Source organism: Macrobrachium nipponense, chromosome 10 (genome assembly GCF_015104395.2).
Source record: "Macrobrachium nipponense isolate FS-2020 chromosome 10, ASM1510439v2, whole genome shotgun sequence".
Lineage (NCBI taxonomy): Eukaryota > Metazoa > Arthropoda > Malacostraca > Decapoda > Palaemonidae > Macrobrachium > Macrobrachium nipponense.
The window spans coordinates 80,340,641-80,361,345 of record NC_087204.1 but is presented as its reverse complement, the minus strand read 5'-3'; positions in this window follow the sequence as shown (position 1 = coordinate 80,361,345).

Genomic DNA, 20,705 nt, shown 5'->3' with positions numbered 1-20,705 from the left:
TTTTTCTTAAGATTCGGCACGTCACTCTCTCTCTCTCTCTCTCTCTCTCTCTCTCTCTCATCTCTCTCTCTCTCTCACCTCGTAAATTATACATAATCACTGATCTGAAGTATTTAGACACAAACGTTTCATTTCTTGCACATGCTGCTTAATAGAAAACATGAATGGCAGAGCGCTCAAAATGTTTTGATGAACCGCTTGGGTTTCCAAATATGTTCAATAGTTAAAAGGAATTTGGGCAAAAGCTTAGGTAGAATTGGTAAGCACTCTTAATAGAGAGAGAGAGAGAGAGAGAGAGAGAGAGAGAGAGAGAGAGAGAGAGAGAGAGTTTCTCTAAACTTCTAAAGCAACCAAAAGATGTTAAGGAATCGGAAAGGATAGGAATAAAAATAAGAATGAGAGCATTAGGACTACAAAGCCTAATAATTCATTAACAGAAGCTCAAAACAATCATTTTTTTTTAAGAAATACCTTTTACTCCAACTTTGATTGATAATTCTAACAAGAAGATCAATCTTGTAAGGTACCTATTAGATTTCTGTGAAAAATATTTAACAGCAATACACGAAAATGGAGCCATTCGTCATCTTAATGAAATTTTCCTCCAACACTCATAAAAGTAACGAGAAAACCTTTATTTTTTCCTTATAAATTAATTACGCTACGCTACTAGTTTGTGCGTGTGTATGTGTTTGAGTGAGTACATTACATTCGGTGCACTGCAGGCATTTCTTAACGTTCTTTATGGCGTGCCTTCGGCCCCTTGCGTTCCTTTTACTGTACCTCATTTCATATCCTCCATCTTTCATCTTACTTTCCACCCTCTCCTAATGAATGATTCATAAGTTTAATTGCGAGGTTTTCCTCCTGTTACACCTTTCAAACCTTTTATTGTCAATTTTCGTTTCAGCGCAGAATGACTTCATAGGGCCCAGTAGTTGGCCTTTGGCCTAAATTCTGTATTCAGTTCATTCAGTTCGATACGATCAGCCACCCGTCCATAGCCCAGACAAACTCGCACAGTTTTTCCATTGTTATTTTGTCGTAAGATATTTTGTTCATATTAATAACCGGTGTAAGCCATTAGTTACTTGATTTCTCTTTCTTTTTATCTGCATAAAAGTCATCCAATACCGTCAGAGTTGACGGGAATATCGGAGAAGGTCGAGACGGGAGGTCCCGCCCCTAGGACATTAAGCACCTTCCCATAGCTCTGGCAAATCACCTTCATTTTGCATATTTCTGTTACGACCAATATTGAGATAGGATGGACAACGGCAAATCTCAGCTTAGAATTCATTACTTGTAGGCCATTGATGTAACAGTCCTAACTTATCATTTTTGTTATTTGTCATTCCAAATGGCTTGACTCTCACTCGTTTATATATGACCTGTTATCTTCCGTGTGAAATTTTTCGCGTTTTGAACAATTATAGTATACAATGTATGCAGCAGTCACAATCATATCTATGGCCACAAAAATCTCTTTAATTTGCGGCTATTAGAAATGCGCATGTATCAGGTAAAAATGTGACAGGTATATTTTATATAACGTGTATATATATATATATATATATATATATATATATATATATATATATATATATATATATATATATATATATATATATATATATATATATATATATATATGTATATATATATATATATATATATATTATATATATATATATATATATTATGTGTGTATGCGCGTGCGTTTACAGCATACTAGCAGTAGTACACTTCCCAACAGGCAACATGAAAAAGCTAACTTTCTCACCTAGAACTAAAAAATCTTGACTTTTACTCAAGAGCAGTGATGTAAAAACTATTTTTTAGTCTACACGCGGACGATATTTGCGACTTAACTTCGTTTGGATAAAAGCACCGAATGTAGAACTTCAAAATATTAACAGTTTAAAATCAATAGCAGAGTCAGAGGTATATTTCCTTTTTCATGCATTAAAAGGCTTTTAGGTAATTGAAAAATAGATCTCTACTAAAGCTTACAGAGCAAATATCATGAACATCATTCAGCAATTTTGTGCAGTTATATTATACGCACAGCTGTGAGTGGACGCAGCCGTTAATTATCTGTAATTACATTTTGCAACTGTTCCAGCACTGTTTACATAAATGGGAAATGAATAATTAAAAATATTTTTTCATGTTAAGCGTTTTTTCCTTTTAAAGTGGATCCCACCAGATGGGTAGAAAATTTTGGTAGTCAGTGTGAATTGCCTCTATGGTTATTGTGTACACACACACGCACACACACACACATATATATATGTGTGTGTTTGTGTATGCGTAATTATATAATATAATATAAATATATGATATATATAGATAGATAGATAGATAAATAAATAGATAGCCTGAAGAACAATAAACGCCAAATAATTATGTTACGATGATCAGCACGGCCCGGTTCCAGTTTTGGTAAAATATATCAGAATTCAGCAGATGTATATATTTATGTAAGTATGCTCCTTTGCAGCATAATGAGGTAAGTGATAACCTCGCTGCTATTGCGCGTGGTTGGAATGCCACCGCGGCAGGAAAGGCCATTTTCATTCGTTCCGCGTGTGGATCCAAGACTTGTAGTGATAAACGTGTCTAAAAAGTCTGAGGAACTCGAGAAGTTAACAGGTCATTCAGGATATTAGAAATATACATTTGGTGAAAATAATCATTATATTCATAAATTCTCTCTGCCTCTTTTTATATTTGTGTGTGTGTGTATATATATATATATATATATATATATATATATATATATATAATATATATTAATGCTATTTATGGATATACTATACATTTATAAATATGTATATATCAAGCATACATGATCCATTACTGTCAGACTTAGGCATTTTAATTTTGTCCTTTGAGTATATACGCATACGCAGCATTCCATGTTCTGCCTAAAAGAATCTGAACGGATATTCCAAAATGCCTCATATATATATATATATATAATATAATATATATATATAAATTATATATATTTATATGTAAGTGATTACATAATAAAAAAATGGAATGTTATTCCACATATATAAAAAACTAAAACTAAAGGGGTCAACCAGATTGCTTGCAGGAATGTGATCAGACCAGAGACGATAAAGATGACGTATACAATAAAGTAGGCTAAGTTGACATGCCGTCACCTGTGGTCATTTATTTGTTTTGAAACATTAGTCCAAGCTTCCTGCTTGAGACAACTACCACGACCTATAATTCAAACGGCCTACGTGATTTCTAATGTGTCTCATTTGTATGTATGTTCATATGTTCGAGCTACTGTCTGCTTCCTTTATGACTTGTAACCGAGATGGTAACAGAACAGTAACAGAACAGAATTAGCCATCATCGTTGGCAGAAGCAATCAAGCCATCGTCATTGGCAGACCTGTACAACCCTGTCTGATATTCATCATGTAATCTCAGAAGAATATATGTATTTTTATACTTCGTGTTTTCTACTAGAACTTCACATCAGAAAGATATCATCATGAGTTTAACACATCGTCGTCATAACGAAAGAAGATACTTACTTCGTTAGTTATCATCAAACCCCAAGACACTCCAATGAGTATGGGAGTGCATAACCAACCGACTTAGCGTAAGATTATCGCAAGTCTAACATTACCTCATAGGGCGCCTTATTATACAAGGCAAGAGCCCTAATACTGGTGGCAGACTACTACAAGAACTCTACAACGTCTTCCGAAGAAAAACCAGAATAATGAATAATGTATCATATCAGAAGTCAACGACGACGAAAGCAACAGATTCTTCAAGCAACTTAGTATCATCGTTTAGTGAGTGACTTCAGAAAACAACAAGAACTCTTCAACGTCTTCCGAAGAATAACGAATAATGTATCATATCAGAAATCAACGACGACGAAAGCAAGAGATTCTTCAAGCACTTAGTATCATCGTTTAGTGAGCGACTTCAGAAAACAACAAGAACTCTTCAACGTCTTCCGAAGAATAACGAATAATGTATCATATCAGAAATTAACGACGACGAAAGCAAGAGATTCTTCAAGCAACTTAGTATCATCGTTTAGTGAGCGTGTTCAGCAGTACATAACTTCAAGAAACAAACCGAATGCGTCTTCAGCATCGGATCTTCAAAGGACACAAATCATCCAAACAACGCGCACGGGGGAAACTCAAGCCAAAAAACCAGGTCATCCGCTAAATAGAGAAGGAGGGCCAAGGGCACATCGTTATCGGAATACCGTGACTTCCCACAAAATCAAGCTAAGTACAATTTTTTTATTCATTTGGAGTAACTGAGTGTTTCCTTTACAGGTCGAATTTTCGTTATTCCTGTGGCTGAAGTTACGAGACATTCTTAATCTTACTTTTTTACAGAAATTAGCTACATCATTGGGATTTCGCTACTGCGAGTTTTTATCTTTGAGTTTCTGTTTTCAGTTCTACTGAAATATCATAATCATATACTGTGTTAATTTTATCATTTTGGGTGATTATTAATTTTTTAAGTAACAAATCATATTAAACAGTGAATATGCGTTTACGCAGTGGACGTGTGTATTTATACAGATGCATGGATAGGGTAGTTAGGCACCTTAGTGATAAGAAAACACACAAAACAAGTGGAACACCCGCACAAATCTGGATAAATTAGAGGTAACACTATTTCGGGTCATGACAATAAATGCTCCTTTGCAAAGTCCCGATCGCAGTTTCAGCCTTTAGTTATGCGTAAAAAATCGAATCCCTATGACTCAACTTAACGTTAAAAATACGGCTGGATTGCAAGGAATAACATGTCTATAAAAAACTTTCATTAAGCTAAATGCGCTGACCAGGATCACTCACTATTTCAAATTTTAGCAAAGAATGAAGTAAACAACAGCAAGTACAAACAGTTAATATTGAATGCAGTAGAGATAACTTGTCTTAATAGTAATCGCTCAATTCCTAATAGTTCGTCATTCATACGTTCGTTGCTTTATACGTAACCAAGAACAGAATGCTAAAAACACACAATATGTTGCAGATGGTAAACAGTAGCCCTAAATATCAGAATCAAACAAATCGTCCTTAAGCAAACTTGGTTACTGTGTCATCTAGTCAGACGGTCAGGGTCAGTTAAATCTGCCGAGTGTTCAAAGCATAGCACATTCCACATAAGCGACTTCAGCGGAGGGGAAAAACGATGTTGGATCATTTATGCCATAACTTTTTTTTTTTTTCATGCCAATACTTTTTTGAATTAAAAAGGAATTTTCCTATGAATCACACAACCGTATCAAGTAATCAGAGCAGGTTCTCGTAATTTTAATACATAAGTTATTATAAGTAGTGGTGGATTAAGCCCGACTGTACGTGCCATAAAAATTAGAATATCTTGTTTTTATCCCTTTAGTCCACGTAATATCCTGATTTACGGACTCACCGTCTGTTGTTCGAACTTCCTTATTGAGAAGTCCAGATAAGCGAGTGCTTACAGATACCTCTATAGCTATAAAAAATATTGATCTGTATCTAGTGTAATTGTAATATATCCATCTAGGGGTATACAAAACATTATCTTACCTCCTGCAAAATAAGGCGTGTTTATCAAGGGAAAATTCTATAAACCTTCAAACATATTAAAATCCGTTTTGAACAAAAAGAGACAGTTAATCAAATAACTTATATAGAAGAACTAATCATTTGTCTCATAAATCGTAACATTGTTCAAAGGACCCAACAGAATTCTCCCACAACCGCAGTCGCAGTTTCCACGCAAAATCTCGAGACGCATGCACCCTCGAATGTCTTAGTGCGTGTAAAAAGACTTTGCTGGGATCTGAAATTTTAATCCTTCCCGACACTCTGAAATATAACGATTTCCGCGAACAAAGCCCTAGACACGGTTGACTCGCAGCAACAAGTTAATCTAGTAATCCACAAAACCTATATATATAAATATCGCATTTTTTATTGTTGCTAAAATTTAATCACGCCCAACCAGTCGTAGACGAATCTCTCTTATACTCTATCCAAAGTTATTCAAGCAGAGGTGATTCAGCAGAAAATTTTTTTTTCTTTTATCTGAATACCAGGATGTTTCTCCACTAGCGAGTGATCTCTGGGGGAATCGGATGTCATCGAACACAAAATACGGTCTAAGGACAAACATACAGCTATATACGTACCTTCGTATAGACTCCCAATGAAAATTTCAAAATAGAGATAAATGACGAAGTTGAAAAAATGTTAGTAATAGGAGTCATTAAGAAATCAAATAGCCCATATAATTTTTCCCTCAAACGTCATGCCAAAAAAGATCGGACTTGGCGTATCTGCGTAGATTTCTGTCGCTTAAACAAGGAAACGACTCCCGATCGTTTTTCAGTGCCATGTACCGATGATATCTTATCTTTGTTAGTCAGAATAAATTTTTCACCAGCTTGGACTTACTTAAAGGCTTTCACCAGATACCATTACCTAAGTGATTGTACCTCATACACCGTTTTCAGCACACTCAGGGGACATTATCAATTTTTACGTATGCCTCCGGCTTCCGTCGCGTCCCAATTACAATATAGTGTTTGGAGACTTTTAGGGGATACCCTACATGCCTATATGGTTGGTCTTGTAATCGTTTCTAATACCTTAGAAGTACATTCACATAAACTAGAGCTAGTGCTACAGAGACTAAGACAAATAATCTCAGAGTAAAATATCTAATGTGAGTTTTAAAAAACCGAACATGTTTTATGTGTCTAGTCAAGGTCTTAAAGTAGTCCATGGAAAGGTGTCGGCTATTCATAACTTCCGGTACCTATTAACATAAAAAGGGGATACAGCACTTATGCGCTGTAGTGGGTATTACAATCGTATATAAATATGTAACTCTTCAATCATGACAGCTCCTCTAACAGATCATACGAAGAAGGGCGTAGATTTATTATGGTCTAAAAAGCATCAACAGGCGTTCGATATCTTAAAAGCAGAATAAAGCAGCTCACCTAACTTAGAAATCCCTGATTTAAATAAGGAATTTTTTTTTATAACAACATATGCCTCAGACCAAGGGGTAAGAGGGGTACTACTTCAGCAATATGATAAACAGTTCTTCCCTATAGCTTTTTATTCATGTAAACTAAAGCCCTCTAAAAGTAAATATGCAGTAATAGGCAAGGAAGGGCTAGGTATCATTAACTCACTAGTACATTTCAAGTTCATAATCTATGGCTATCCTGTTAAAATCCTTACTGACCATAAGTCACTTACCGAGTTTTTCAAAGGCTTTAATCACAGTCCCAAAGGAACTCGTTGGCATAATGATCATTCAGGTCTTTGGAGCCAAGTTAAGATATCTACCTGGGAAAGCAAATATCATAGCTGACGCATTATCCCGCAATCCCGCACCATACTGCAAAGAACCATTAATTGGACTAAAAGATATAGAAACATCCGTGCCTATTGTTAAAACCATATCTAAACAAAAAATTCATTAACCCAAGAGATCGCGAACGTTGAATATCTGGGTTGGAGCGCTGAACTGTTACAAACTGAACAAAACAAGGGCCAGCAGCTAAGCAAAACAATAAACACTTCGAACGGAAACAGGGTCAGCAGCAATAAACAAAACAATAAACACTTCGAATGGAAACAGGGTCAGCAGCTAAGCAAAACAATAAACACTTCGAACGGAAACCCTAAAGCAAAAGTATATTTAAAGTATGTGTATCAGAATTATGTAATCAAATGTAATATTATATGTAGGTCCGTGACGAGGAAAACCCAAAGAACACAGCAGGTAACTAACGACCAGGTAGTAGTAATAATCTCTTTATACCAATCGTCCCAAACTGGTCATCCAGGGTTCCCTATTATGTCACAGAAAGCCAAATCACGGTTTTACTGGCCTACAATGCTTACAGATATAAAAAGCACATAACTAATTGTAACACGTGTCATGAAAACAAGGGACACACTAAGACACCTGTCAGTTTAAGGGCATATCACGTGCCAAATCAATTCTTGAAAGAATATACGTAGAATTATTAACAGAATTACGAGTCTGACAGAGGAAATAAACACTTCTTAGTGTTAATAGCTCCCTTGACACGTTATATAGAATTAATAGCACTAAAAACAAACACCGCAATTGAGTGCGCTAGGAATATTTATGAGTGCTAAATCAGTAAACATGGAATTCAACACATAATAATCTCTGACTTGGGTGGTGTAAATCAATAATAATCTCCTTAACTCGTTGTGTGAATTCCTTTCCATTAAGAAAACTAATACTATATTTTATCACCCTGAGTCAATCGGTTTGGTAGAACGGATAAATAGGAAAGTGTCATGTCTTACGAGCTACAACTCGTGATATTGGATCCGAACTGGATTATAGCGGTTCTCGCGGTTTTAAATATCTTTATCATTCATATCTTGTATCTATAGAATTGATACCGCAAGTAGCCTTATACGGTACGCCGCTAGAACACTTTTCCACATATTCAAGCCAACCATTAATTTATCAAATATATATAAAAAAATATATAAATAAATAAGTATAGAAAATAAAATAAATATGGATACAAGTGGAGTCGATATAATACACTCCGTAAGAAGCCGGAAGGGTTACAAATTAAAACAAAAAAGGAATCACGATAAAATCAATAAGCAAAACGTAACCATAGGTTAATTAAATATCCAAATATATATGCGTAAAGATTTGAACTCTAACTTAACGCTTTAGTAATGACAAATAAGCTAAAAGTTCAAACACATATCAAAACCTACTGACATATTGTCTGTCCCGGTGATTTATATTCGTAGTCAATGAAAAAAAATAAATTAATTAATTAAATAAAATAAAATAGATTTTAAAGTCAGGAAGTCTAGAAGTGAAAATGTATATCTATGGAATAATCCTATATGGAACTTACAGGGCAAATAATATATATAGAATTTGTATGGAAACCTTTTTTCATTAGTTTGAATAAGGAATATCTAATTTAACATAATTACATTTATTTACAATCATGCCGATTTCCAACATGAAACTAATATATTTTTCAATTTTGGTACTGTTTTTTTTTCAGACATTCTTCTCGTGTGGGTGGAGTATTTAAAAAAAAAATACCCAATTTATACTAAAGTCGTATTTATTACAGCAAGTAACGTAACTCTTAGCTGGCTGAGAGCAATCTCCTGCCAGGTGACGACGTCATCAGTCCTGAAGGTGTCTGGCGCTTTTGCCGTATCAGCATTGTTTCTTTTAACCTCAATAAACCGCTTGCAAAGCAGGTTGGCTGGAGAGAGGAATGCTTAGCTCATGAACTTCACATGTGGTTCATAGGTCATGATGACATGACATAGCCATAACCTATTCTTATCCGTATGTGCAATGCAACTTTAGTTAAGGACTTGCAATTGCTTTAAAATTAATGAACAAAATAAGCAAATAGAATTTCTATGACATCAAAATGAATTAATTTTTTCTGAACCTCATAGACAATTAAAGTCAATAATTCAGCTTATGACATTGGTAAACGGACATTTAGAAGTATCAGGTCATGTATATGAAAAATTTACTTGCAGCATTAGTCTATTACAATTCAAGTAAATCACATTCATGGGAAAATGTCACATTTTCTTGAAAAAACCCAAAGTTTATATAGAAATTAGTTACATAGTGGGTTCTTTCGTTGCATCTCCTGCCTATTAATAAAGTTCTAAAAATTAACCTCAGAGGATGAGCGCGAGAAATTTGAATATGAAACTTTTGTTAGGGGCACATAGGATCGGATTTTATCACAGCTTAATTTCAGTTAGCATAGAGAAATACAGAATCATGATTAATATTCTCTTTGACTCTTATGTTGCCTGGCAATCTTACAAATAGCTCCGTTTCCGTTTTCCACTTCTTTGTCTAGTAACTTACTACCAGTAATATCGAATTTTCTTTGGGATTCGTATTGATATCTCTTTATTTTTTATAATTATGGATATTTTTACAGTCATCAGAGACCTGGATAGGTTCACTCATTGTTAATGCCATGGATAAGAAAGTTTGTACGGCTGACTCTTTTGAATTCCATAAAATATCAGCGAATTCATGTGGGTTAAGTCTGGTTCTTAATGGCTTTCTCCCTCCCGTATTTGATGTTGTCTGAATTTACTTTGCCCTTGTGACAAGTATAATTTCACTTGCAGGCTGATTAATGGAACCTGGTTACAGTATCCTGCAGTACGAGAGTTTCACATCGCAACTTCAAAAAATCGTTCGTCGCTGCGGACGACTGCAGTCAAGTAACAACCGCCTACAATGTGAAAGGAATAAGCACCATCATAAGTGAACAAGCTTATTTCATGGACTTCTTCGACTGACACCAGTATCCCTTCGTTAATCTCGTTTTAATGCAGAATGCTCCGGTGGCTGTCGGAAATCGACTACAAAAGGGACATACTTCTGACAATTACGACCAGAAGGATATTCAACTCTACGCTGCTGGCGAAGGACTTGTGCTGGGGATGATTTTATTCATCGCGAACGTATTCGTGTGGCTTAGGATGCAGAGAACAAGTATGAGTGCAAAATAGAACGTTGGACCCTGACCAGGCAATTTTCCCCTTGTTTTAACCATTTGGAATTGGCCTTTTCATTTGGCTATAGGTGGTTGTCTGTAACTGTGTAATGGACGAAAAGTTGTTCGAACGCTAGTTAAATGTGTAGTAGTATAACCTCGGTCATGTATCCTGTATATAAAGTATCATGTATCCTATATATAAATGATCATAAATAACAGAATCGAAATATATCATAAATAACAGAATCGAAATATATCTGTGCGTGTACGCACTAGGAATCTATATAAAGTGCACCTAGATTAATCACTTAGATTAGTCGTTTATGTGAATCAGTTGTATAAAGTGCACATATATTGATCATAATTATATGAATCCATATACATATGTATAAATAAATCAGGTAGCCTATAATCAATCTGTTACCTTTTATCTTACCAATAACTGCAGATATATAACAGTTAACATAAAAATCAACGAATCAATCAGCATAAACATTAATAATTTTTATCAATTCATATATGAATTTTTATCAGTTACAATATGATTTTTATCATGTTAATCTTTATTCTATGCAATTATCAGAGTACATTAGTATTTTCTGTAGCATATGTATCTTAATGAGATGAAGTGAAAAACTGTATCAGTATATATCACGTAATCACTATTATTTACGAATATCATCTTATGCATATTGTGTCTTATATCTTATTACTTGAATCAGTATTTGTGTACACCATGAATTTTTTTTTTTACTTATAAGTATTTTCTATATATCTATATATATTCACATAGTGTCTGTATCACACTCCTATAAGTCAAATGCAAGTCAGGCTTGAGTAATATTCAGTGGTGGGTTTTGTAGCTGACCGAGCTTTTATGTAAGTGATTACATAATAAAAATATGGAATGTTATTCCATATATATAAAAAACTAAAACTAAAGAGGTCAACCAGATTGCTTGCAGGAATGTGATCAGACCAGAGACGATAAAGATGAAGTATACAATAAAGTAGGCTAAGTTGACATGCCGTCACCTGTGGTCATTCATTTGTTTTGAAACATTAGTCCAAGCTTCCTGCTTGGGACAACTACCGCGACCTATAATTCAAACTGCCTACGTGATTTCTAATGTGTCTCATTTGTATGTATGTTCATGTGTTCGAGCTACTGTCTGCTTCCTTTATGACCTGTCACCGAGATGGTAACAGAACAGAATTAGCCATCATCGTTGGCAGAAGCGATCAAGCCATCGTCATTGGCAGACCTGTACAACCCTGTCTGATATTCATCATGTAATCTCAGAAGAATATATGTATTTTTATACTTCGTGTTTTCTACTAGAACCTCACATCAGAAAGATATCATCATGAGTTTAACACATCGTCGTCATAACGAAAGAAGATACTTACTTCGTTAGTTATCATCAAACCCCAAGACACTCCAATGAGTATGGGAGTGCATAACCAACCGACTTAGCGTAAGATTATCGCAAGTCTAACATTACCTCATAGGGCGCCTTATTATACAAGGCAAGAGCCCTAATATATATATATATATATATATATATATATATATATATATATATATATATATATGTATATATATATATATGTATGTATGTATGTATGTATAGAAAGAGAGAGAGAGTGTGTTGCTAATGACACGAAAATAACATTAACGAGACTAAAGTCGTGAAAGAAAAAATAAAAACCTTTCCAAAAGCCCTACAAGGAAAGCTTGTCAACCAAGAGCTCAGGCGAAAATCTCTTACCATCAGTAAGAAGTTGAATCTGTTCTGTGCTGAAAAGGGAAGTTAACGTTTGCGTGGATGGAAGCTAAGCGGCCGGACTGAAAAGAACTCAACGTTTTTCTGTTTGCCTGATGAAATAGAAGGAAAAAGCAATTTGGAATCAAGGCCTGTTATTTTTTTCCCGTGAATATGCATAGCATGAAACTGACTGCTCTAAATTAAAGATATTTTTTTTTTAGCGCAAGAGAAAGAATTTGTTTCTGTAGTGGAAGAGCTTGAGCAATAAACTTGCTGTGTGTAGCCATGTCATTTTATTTCTCTGGAACAGAAAGAGTCGTTTTTAAGGAAAGAGTGGAAGAGGTGGTTCTTGTTGTGCTCGGTGTTCGAGACTGTGTTGTAACAGAGTTTGATGGTTTAGACTTTTTCTATTGTGAAAGGTGAAGAGATTTTTTCGTAAAACTCAATAATATAACAAAGAAGAAAAGTTATACTGTTTATGTACAGCAGTGTTTCTATTCGTTCTCTACCAGTAGTAGGGAATGAATAGACACTCTACACTACAGTTTTTTTTTCACTATCCCCAGTCAATATGGTATCATCTAAGGAAATCCACCCCTCCAAAATTGATTCGCGACCCATGTTTTTTTCCAACCAATTATTAATTACCGAAGTTTTCGAAACTTGCTCGACTTTCTAAAACACCAATTGGACTTCTCCCTCCCCTCCCCACCCCCCTCCGCCTTTTTTTTTTTTTTTTTTTTTTACAAAGACCTTCTTCCTTTTATTTCTGGCAACTGGTCATTATTGTCCATAGTGAATTTTGACGAATAGGACCATCTGAATTTCTCCACGACTTTTTCATTATGCCAAGGCTCTGTTTGCAGAACTTTATGCAGACTCGGTGTTTTATCCATGTTCTCTCTGCACTAATCATTATTCTCAGGGATTCCATAACCGTTACGTCCTATATTCGTTCTTCCTTCGTCCTGTGACTTATATTTCCATCGATTATTAAACGTAGTGGGGTATCCATGAATAATTCCGGTAAGAATGTCTTTTTATGATTATTAAAGCTTCTTAATTCCTTATTTTTCAGTTCCATGCTTAATCTAGTTTTGTGTACTGGACAGACGTAAGATCAGTAGCATCGTAAAGGGATGAAAGCTGTTTCTTTTTATGGAAATTAATTTAGGACATTTCAAAAGTATGAATTGTTGTTAACCTTAAGGACGTTTGATCAAATGTCTCAGCATCCCTTCAGCAGAGCAGCTTGTAACTCGAAGTCTGAGGAAAATTTAGGCGTGGAGGATCAACGAAAATACGTATAACCTGTCAATGATGTAATATTCCGATTATTATATAAAACAACAATGAAAAAGCCCACTAAATTTGTGAGTTTTGTAGAAGAATCTTTATCATCCAACTGCCACATCTCCCTTGTAGTATTCCGTTATTATAACACTTGAAAAATCGTTAGAAACATATGCGGCATATTAAATTTCCAGAGATAATTAATTGATATAATTAAAATCGGTAATGAAAGCCATGGACTTCTTTAAAAACCTTAATTACTTAAGCAATAAATGATATCAGCAGTAATCTACCTACTGGAATAGGAAGTAACCTCTGTATGGATGATTTTGCCATATATTATTCAGCATCTCGCATAAAACATGCAGAGCGTATCATTAATAAAACTATGATGAAAATAAATGAATGGACCTCATCTGTAGGCTTTAAATTATCCATACATATGACTCAAGCAGTCGTGTTTTATATAAAAATAAAAAAAATGGAAGAAAGGTGAAGAAATAAATTTTAAAATCAGAAATCATAATATACCAATTGGCCAAACTGCTAAACTTCTAGGGTTAGTATTTGATGCTCGCCTAAATTGGAAAGCTCGCATAACATACATGAAATCAAAATGTAAAAGAGCATTTTATCTCATTTAAAAACTATCGAACACTACTTGGGGAGCCGACAGACATACCCTTGCTGTTCTGTATAAAGCAACAGTGTTGTCTAATGGAGCATTGGGAAGCTAAGTAAATCGCTCAGCATCAGACGTCAGCGTTGGAACCTAGTCACAACGAAGGCCTTAGAATATGTTCAGCAGAATACCAACCTCATCTTTGCGAGTTGAATGTGGTGAACTGCCACTGTCTCTCCATAGAGAGTTTGTAACAATAAAAGGTGCACTGAGAATTAGAGAGGTGACTCTCCAGCAACAAAAATTATTTGGACCAAGAGATGTATTTATAAACAGTCACTTACAACCTTTCCAGTTAGAGTAAAAGACAGTTTGAGTCGTTGAATATAAATATGCAATTGCCTCCAATAGTAAAATTGCTTCCTCCTTAGACTAAGAATATAATAAGAATTTGCTCACACTTGAAATATTTATATATTCCAGAACACAGTAGACAAGTTACAATAGAACATATAACCTGAAGAGGTCCACATTACGCAAATACATAGATGGATCTAAATCATAATATAGAATAGGATATACTGCAGTATCCCAAAACAAAACATATCAGTTCTCTCTACCTGATAATGCCTCACTATTTACACCTGAGTTATGTGCAATACCATCAGCCATAAGCATAATTAAAGAAACCTTGCGTAATAATTTTGTGATTCTTAGTGACTAGAAGGCTATAGAATCCATTCAATTTGGAATTATAAACCAAAAAATAATATTGTGCAACAAATAAATTTATTACTCCATAAGTTGTTATAATTATGGGAAAATATAGAAAGAGGTAGCTCATATGCCAAGTATCCCTATTAATGATTATGTTACACACAAAAATAGGCATAAAAACTGGCAAATTAAAAGGAATGAAGAACCTGAAAATAATACGTTGAAGCAATTAAAACCTGTAGTTAAACAATGGCATTCATGAAACCAAAAAGAGAAGCATGCCCAAGTAATTCTAGCACGTCTCCATGTTTGTCATACTCGTCTGACACAAGGACACTTAATGAGCAGCCCACGTAAAACAGCTCCTGAATGCCAACAGTGCATAGTGATACTAACAGTCAAACGTGTATTATGCGAATGTCCCAATTTTAATATTCATGAAGAAATGTAAATAAATTGATACAGTATAAAAAGTGATACGAAAATACAAGAGCCCACGGGGCAATTAATAAAAAGATCCCAATTTTAAAGCTAAGATATCCTGATTTTGAGTATTACTCAGTTTTATTTATTTACTTTTTTGTTGTGTAAATTGAAACTTTAGCGTATGTATTTAATATATGCGCGTATTCTAGTGTGAAAGCTATGCCTTTTGCATATTTCTTTTTTAGATTTAATTATTCATTCGTCATTAAACCTGGACTGCATTTCATTTTAATCCTTTGGGCCAGCCTTGTGAGGGCTGTTAATCAACTCGGTTATCTGGTTAAACTATTTTCAATAATGATAATTTAAAAACCTTAAGATGGAAATTCTTGTAATCTTCCTTTTAATCAGAGGTAACTAAGCAAAACTTTGCATGAGTTATGTGGTATAAAACCGCACATTGTTATATTCCTCATCATCGTTATCAGTGAATTAATGGTATTCGCACGGAGCTATAATCAGTTTATTGTCTTGCTTAATTTCTCATTAAGGAAGTGATGAAACACCATTGCCTCAAAAAATTCGATCCAATTTCCTAGAGGAAAATCGTTGACATACTTTAAACGGTTTAATCTTATGAATGTAGACTCCAAGGCAAATGTTATATTTTTATATATATATATATATATATATATATATATATATATATATATATATATATATATATTGTAGTATATATATTATATACACACACACACACACACATATATATATATATACATATATATATATATATATGTTTATATATATTATACACACACACACACACACACACACACATATATATATATATATATACATACATACATACATGTACATATAAAAAGCGAATACCACGGGAAATGATAGACAGGAATCCAAAGCGCTTTCGTCTTTTTATTCACGACATCGTCAAGGAGCTACTAAAGTACAATCGGAGAGGAAGGCCTCAGGTACAAACAAGATCAGGAATACCAGATGGTTAATTATCAAAAGGGTAAAATTAAAAGGGATAATCCAGGATTATCGGATATCACACGCGGTCACAAACTTAAACAGATTCTGACCCTAACCGAAATTACAAAGTATCTTTACAGTCCAAAACATGTAAAAACTGAATATATTAATTTTGTTGCTTATATTTATCTACAACTTTTTTCATTATGAAAGCATCAAGTTTAAATAAACCAAGACTTAAATTTAGAACATTTCTATTATTTGACTTGATAAAACAAGATTCAATGATATTCCTTTTAACTGTGTCATTACATGGGACTAAGGCTCTTGCTTGACTCCAGTTAATAGGATGGTCTAAATCTCTCATATGTACAAATAATGCATTCGATATTTGCCCAGTTCTCACAGAATATTGATGTTGCTTAAGACGCTGTGAAAGAGATTTGCCAGTCTGTCCGTAATAGATTTTATCACACTTTTGCAAGGAATTTCATATATGCAGCCTGGAAGATCTTTAGGAGAATTTTTTGATTACTAAACTCTTGATTAATATTACTGAAAACAACATTTATGTTAAAAAGCTTTAAAATTCTAGGAATATCTAAAATCTTTCATCATAAGGTAATTTTAGAATGTTATGCTTACTAAATTCAAGTTGTCATTAGTTGAATAAAATGTTTTTCTAGCTCTTTTCCATGCCACATCTACAAAAGTCCTTGGGTATTTAAGTTTCAATGCAATATCATAAATAGTTTTAATTTCAGCGTCAATAAACTGCGGGCTACAGACACGTAAAGCCCTTAGGAACTGTCTCTTTCAGGATTATTCCCTTTGAAGCTATTTTTTTTCCACCCGCCGCTGTGTGTTTGTATCTGGGGATGCAAGCAGATGAAAAATATGGCACGGTATTCGGTGTATCCTTCCCAAAGGGTATCGCGTGGAGGTGGAATCTGATCCCGTTTCCTGTTTCAAAAATGAAGCTTTTTTCTTTTTTCATTTTGCTCGCGAATAGTTACGAATGTGTGTGTGTATGTACACACACACACACACACGCACATATATATATTATATATATTATATATATATATATATATATATATATATATATGTGTGTGTGTGTGTGTGTGTGTGTGTGTGTGTGTGTGTGTGTGTTGGTGTGTATATATGTGAACGCGTGTGTGTTCTCACCATTAATTCTATTCTTTCGTCAAGGGTTACTCCAAAAAAAAAAAATAGACTATGTCAACTCCTTAGTTGCTGAATCGTGGATGAACCCTAGTGCAGAAATCTTCCAGAATATTTGTCTCTTTAGACATGCAAGAAATCGAAAGCAGCTCATAGAAACCCCTACAACCTGTATCTTCCCAAGACAATATCGTTAAGCCTTCAGAGTATCTGTATACATACATCTGATTATAAGCGTTTTCACAAACCTATCATTCTCCATTCTTTCCACATGACGGAACCATCTCAAAGCATATTAGTACATACGTTCACTTGGCCTAAGTTTTTTGCAATAATGCATATCCCCACCTTTCTCACCTGCCGTATATATACTACACATTCACTTCATCTCAACAGCATCCTACCTCTTTTCTTCCCTTCAACATTAATGTTCACGCATTCTTTCTGTAAAAGAGACATGGTTTAACAATCCCTTCATACATTCATAGATATTCCCATTTTTTTCTTCAGATTTACTGCACACACCCTGTTACCTTCCTTGGCTTCATTCTTCCACCATCTACAGTAATGTTCGATGCCCTATCTTCTTGATTTCGATTTACACTTTTAATCTTACTCTTACTAACTTTTCCTCTCAATGTAATTCCCACGCAAACGTTTTCATATTTTCACCAGTGTCTTAGTTGATTGTTATATGAAATAGAAAACGGCTTGTAAAAATTTATTGTCCATCAACTTGTTCCACATTTCATGATGGTAACAAAACCAAAAACCTTGCCTCTAGAGCTGCTGTTGCGAGTATCATTCCTTTTATTGGGAAAGGAATATTACCGTTTTTCAATGAACGCAAACGTTAAGAGAAAAATGTTCCTTAACAAATTTGAATTATTACGGAAGAATGAAAAATCATTTTTCACAACACAGGAGCAAAAAAAATAATAATAATAATCTACCCATGGCTGTTTTTACGCATAGGAATGTAAGCAAACTTGCTGATAAATATGCCAATCGTTAAAACAAACCTGAGAATTCCACACTTCGAGTTTAGGAAGTAGGTTAGAATTTTACAGTCACTTTCTTGAATTTCAAGACATATACTTTTTAAAATTTTAACCCACTCCCTAAACTCGAAGAATATTTTCAAGCCTTTGAAAGGAATCATATCGATCTTTCTTTTTGGATCATTGAAAAATGCTGAGTACTTTCGAAGTTTTGTTTCCCTTGGTGTCTTATTTCGCTGCCATTTTCGAAGTTCCGTGTGGAGCTATTGTTAATGATAAGAGCAATAAAATTGTCAAAAGCACAGGCGAGGAGTCAAATACCTCTCTCCTATTGATTCACTCAGACGTGAACTGCCTACACAGGGAAGGGTGAATCTTCGGCTTTTGATTTCATGGGAAAAATAACAAGGAAACCATGCCGGGTCTTTTATACGAAAAAGGAAGCAGGAAGTGAATACCAAATGTTTTGGCAGGTGGGGAAGAGAAGAGGAGTTACGCTTCTCTCTTTAAAATGAATTGTTTTACGATCGGGTTGTTTACTTCCATTAATTATATGCCCACGCAGGTGAACTGCTCAAGATGGACAAATTTCAGATGAGTAGGCAACAGGCGAATCAAGATTTTTTTTTACATATTTACTCTCTACTATTATTGAGGTGGGTGACCACCAATCAGTGCTAAATGCTGGATGCTACTCACGACATCTAGTGATCATTTTTGGGTGCATGGGTATGGAGCCAGCAACCGCACTCCTAAAATCTTTACCTCTAGAGAAGGGTAACTCCTGTGGCCTTCTACTAGCCTTATGAACGGGCTAGAGAGGAGGGTTGAAAATATGGTTATCGCGTTCCTATTGAGAGAGAGAGATAGAGAGAGAGAGAGAGACAGACAGACAGAGAGAGAGATCACCATTGTCTTTAACTAGTGTAACTCAAAAAATTATACACGACTCAGAAAAAAACACTATGAACCTTTGGAATTAAAAAACCTTTTCCAGCGGAACAAAAAGTAAGTCTTCTGTCGAGAATATCTTTCTCCATAGAATCAACAATTAGAACTGGGCCTAATTTTGAGATTATTCCTGTTCTCTAGATAGTATCTCCAAACTGAGACATCCTGGAATTGCTGATCTCTAATAGATTACGTGTGTGATTTGATAGACTCAAGAATGCGATGAGGCTGAACGAGAGGGAAGGACTCTTGATCAGATCATTGGCTCGGTAGCAGAGGAGAAATCTTTAGAAAAGAGAAAAGCTGGCCACTTTGCATAGAAGAGATATGGAATCTAGAAATGTAGTAAAGGAAGGGATTTTGATTAAAAAATGTTGCTTATGTAGTGTGTATATATATATATATATATATATATATATATATATATATATATATATATATATATAATTAGGTTAACGTAAAACTATTATTATTAATTTTGCTGATTTAAATCAGCCTTGTTTACTTTCAAGTTAAATTTTTGCTGAGTATGTTTACTCTTGTGTTACCGTAAGTTAAGTGGCTTTACGATTGTTTGTCAGTGTTTTTGCGCCTCCTCCTCCTTTGTGTATTAGTGAATAACTATCGTTTTAACGATTGTTATTCTTTTGCTTTGAGTGTTTATAAACACTAGGAAGGTGATGAGTGGACATGGTGGACCGGTCAACGGCAGTTCGGGTCTTGACGAGCTTTCACCTAGACTGTTTCCCATCGCAGCATTTATTTGGATTTATTTGGAGGACGACTTTGGATATTTACCTTGTGGACAACGCACTTGGATATTTCCCCTCGCTGATTCTTGAAGACGCAACTGTACGTCTATTGTGCGTGCGTCCTTGGATCACGGCTGTTATATGCAGGTGTTGTTGTCACCTGCGACCTTCACGCTGCTGTTGAGAGTTTAGCAGAGGCTGTGTCACCTGCGACCGCTGCTTCTGCCCCCTTTTTCCCGTCGGAGGATTTTTACGGGACCAGTGTCGTCGTAATTCCCGGCATGGATTTGGATTTACTTGCGTGTCATCCTCGTCCAGCTGCTATACGGGAGTGAGAGCTACTTGACTCGTAAGGTGACAAGTAGGGAGGCTGCCGCCAGGTAAGACATATTATCGTTCCTCTTCTCTGGGA